The 4,071-nt window shown below is 41.3% G+C and overlaps 1 pseudogene across 1 annotated transcript; it reads right to left on the reverse strand.

Annotated features, from left to right (window-relative positions):
• Positions 1-318: 318 nt before the first annotated feature.
• On the reverse strand, positions 319-797 carry LOC102172043 (annotated as a pseudogene). Its single transcript, XR_001297503.2, has one exon. The product of XR_001297503.2 is annotated as a cytochrome c oxidase subunit NDUFA4 pseudogene (transcript).
• Positions 798-4,071: the final 3,274 nt, after the last annotated feature.

Consider the following 4,071-nt stretch of genomic DNA (forward strand, 5'->3'; position numbering starts at 1 on the left):
GGGGTCACAAAGAGTCGGACATGACTTAGTGACTGAACAACAAAAATAACTAAATCACTTTGCTGTAAAGCAGGAATTAACACAACATTATAAATCAACTATACTGCAATACAAAAGATGATTAAGTCCTAGAAATCTATTGTATGGAATAGTGCCTGTAGTTAACAATACTCTATTGTATACTGGAAAGTTTGCTAAGAGAGTAAATCTTCTGTTTAAGTGGTCTTTTTTTTTTTTCCTTAAATTCCAATAGTTTATTTCCCATATCCTAAGTTATGAAGTTCAGGGTAGAGTTTCAGCATTAAATAATGAAACATATCAAGTTTCAGACTATTTATTCATCAGTGTAAACCCCAACACAATACACCAACATGATTTCGTGCATTTAGAGGGGAAATATTTTCTGGTTCAGTGGAAAATTGTGCGGATGGCTTCTGGAAGACCTTCATTCTAATCAGCTTTATAGTGAAATATTTCACTTAGAAGTCTGGACCTTCTTTCTTCAGTTTGCTGTAATCTACATTCACAGAGTAGAACTTGTACTGATCATTAGGACCTAGTTTGTTCCAAGGTTCTGGGTTATTCTTTCTGTCCCAACTGACATCGGGATTGAACAATGGCAGGCGTGTGACATACAGTGCTGCTCCAGTCCCTCCTGCTCCAATAAATATGAAGAGGGGGATCAAGCTAGGATGCCTCTTGGCCTGACCAATGATCTGGCGGAGCATGGTTGCGACAGTGGCCTCGAGTCCAAACCGAGAGAAAAACTAAGCCTCAAGGCCAGAGATTAAGCACTCACTGCCTGTTTAAGTGTTCTTATCACAAAATAATAATAATAGTAAAAGAAGTGGGAAGAAACTTTGGAGGTGATGGGTATGCTTATGGAAAAAGTTGTGATGATGGTTTCACAGGTGTATACTCACCCCAAACTCATCAGGTTGTGTATGTTGATGTTTAACGCACAGCTTTTTGTCAAACAGACCTCAACAAAGTGGTTTGAAAAAAAAAAATACTCTGTCTTGAGTTGAAAGTACATGGAGACTATAAGGCTCTTCATTTTTGGAGCAAATAGCATGTTTCCTGTGTGTATTAGGATTCTTGGGGCTGCCAGAGACTTAAACTCAGCTGGAATTTTACTTATGCCAAAATGGGAGACTTCTTGGTTAATGTAACCAAGCCATGGGAAAGTCGAGGCCAACTGAAACAAAAGCCTGTGATAACTGACAGGATTCTCTTTCTTTCTCCCTTTCTTCTCCCTTTCTTTTTCAGACTCCCATCTCTGCCTCTCTGAGTGTCAGCCTCATACTCTCAGAGTAATTTCTTGACACATAGCTAGATACATAGTAGCTGGCCAGATCTGTACTCATATCTCCCAGAGTTGCTGTCAGAGAGGAATTTCTACCAGTTTTTCCTGAATGTCTTAGAAGTCTCAGGAGAGATTTTGATTGGCCTAGCTTGGATCAGGTGCCCACATCTCTACCAATCACTGTATCCAGGCAACAGAATTTGGCAAGAACATAGCAGTGTTCCTTCCATCACATGGTGGGAGTGGAGAAAAGAGCATTTTTCCAGAAGGGGAGTGCTGCTCTAGACAAAACACTAGACAGCCACTGAGTGAAGCTTCATTGTCTTTAATGGGAGACTGATGAGTACAATCCACAATAACACCAAAAGACTCTATGACATTTTGGTACTCAGGGCATGCTATAGACTGAATGTGTCCCCATCAAAATTCATATGCTGAAATCCTGATGCTCAATGTGATGGCATTAGGAGGTAGGGCCTTTGGAAGGTGATGAGGTCAAGAATGTGAAGGCCTCATGAATGGGATTAGTGCCCTTATAAAGAGATCTCAGAGAGATCCCTTGCCCCCTTCAACCACGTGAGGACACAGCAAGAAGATGCCATCTATAAATCAGGAAGTGGGCTCTCATCAGACATCAAATTTGCTGGTGCCTTGATCTTGGGCTTCCAGCCTCAAGAAGTGTAAGAAATAAATTTCTGTTGTTTATAAGCCACCCAGTCTATGCTAATATTTTTATAGAATCCAGAACAGATTAAGGAGAGTCAAGGAAAAACAAATACATTGCTATGTTGAACGCAAAGGGCTGAGGGTCTGAATGTGTTTTACCAGTTTCTTTTCTACAATGCAGACTTGCAATTTGGTAAAAGACATCCATTTTCTATAATGTCTCTCAAGGAGTAAGCAACAGAAACTTCATCCATTTTTATTATTCATAACAATACTTGATACTTACACACTATGGCATTTTCATCAAAGGATCTCAGAACATACAATTAGCAAGTATTAGTCAGTTTTCAGATGGGAAGTCAGAAGTGCTGAGAAGGGGAAGCCAGGCACTGTGAGTCTGCCTGGGATGGTAAACTTCTGGAAAGTACCTTTTCTAACCCTGGCCTACTCAGCCAATTCAGAGAGGAGATGCCCTCCAGTTCAAAAGCACTATTCCAGTCAAAATAAAGAAAAGACAAAGGTCATGCTTTCATGGAACCTGAGATTCTCAGATATGGAAGAGTACTTGGAGGTCAGCTAATTTCCCATCCCTGCATATCTTTTTTCTAGATCATCAGCCATCTAGAGGTTGAACCCTATTCACTAAGCAACACATTTTATTCTTGAAATGGGAAGTTTATTCTTTACATTGGAATCCGTCTTTCCCAGGGCAGTGATTTTTTTTTTTTAATCCACTCTTGAAGGCATATTCTGTGACTGACACCCAGCTAAGTGTAGGGCTATGGAGTGAGTAAGCATTGGTCCCTGTCCTCCAGGATCTTGGTGTTTAGTGCAAGATAGCTGTCTATGGTTTAGTGAAGGTGTGAACATGGGAACCCAGAATCACGCATGCTGACCTCTGTCCAGAGAGGAAGCCCGCCTGGAAGAGCTAGCCCCATAGTTGATGTCTGAAGAAATGATAAGAATCTGCCAGATCAGCAAGGATGGATTCTGGATGAGGCGGAGGTGAGACTGGTGTATGCAAAGGCTCAGGGATTAACAAGAGAATGACTAATGGAGAGAACCACAGGTAGTCCGCTGTGATTAGAGAAGTGATATTTGAGGTTTAAGAGGCCAGGTTGATTCAGAGACATGTGGGTGGTCCTAGAGATTGTCATACAGAGTGAAAGAAGTCAGAAAGAGAAAAAAATGTACCATATAATATCGCTTACATGTGGAATCTAGAAAAATGGCGGAGATGATGCAAGGCAGAAATAGAGACACAGATGTAGAGAACAAACTTATGGTTACCAAAAGGAGGAAGAGGGGTAGGATGAACCAGGAGTCTGGGATTGACATATAGACACTACTATGTACAAAACAGATACCTAATGAGAACTTAGTGTATGGCACAGGAAACTCTACTCGGTGTTCTGTGGAAACCTAAATGAGCAGGAAATCCAAAAAAGACGGGATATATGTATACGTATGACTGATTCACTTTGCTGTGCAGCAAGAAACTAACACAACATTGTAAAGCAACTATCAGTTCAGTTCATTCGCTCAGTTGTGTCCGACTCTTTGTGACCCCATGGACTGCAGCACTCCAGGCTCCTTTGTCCATGGGATTTCCCAGGCAAGAGTACTGGAGTGGGTTGTCATTTCCTCCTCCAGGGGACCGTCCTGACCTAGGAATCTAACTTGTGTCTCCTGCATTGGCAGGGGCATTCTTTACCACTGAGCCACCTGGAAAGCCCATAAAGGATAATAAGGGAATACTACAAACCTCTCTACAGTCCTAAATTTGCAGGAATTTGTACCCAAATATTCATAGTGGCTATTTATAATAGCCCCAAACTGGAAACTACCCAAATGTCTTTCAGTAGGTGACTGGTTAAACAAATTGTAGTTCCCTTACTGTGGAATGCTGCTGCTGCTGACACTGCGGAATACAGCTCAGTAAAACAGAGGAGTGTACCACTGGCACACAGCAACAACTTGGATGAGTCTTAAGGGAATTGTGCTGAGGAGGCGAAAGCTGGTCCTAAAAGAATAAATACTGTATAAGTATTATATAACATTCTCAGAATGGCAAAATTGTAATGATAAGAGAGCAGATT

Source organism: Capra hircus (genome assembly GCF_001704415.2).
Source record: "Capra hircus breed San Clemente chromosome X unlocalized genomic scaffold, ASM170441v1, whole genome shotgun sequence".
Taxonomy (NCBI): domain Eukaryota; kingdom Metazoa; phylum Chordata; class Mammalia; order Artiodactyla; family Bovidae; genus Capra; species Capra hircus.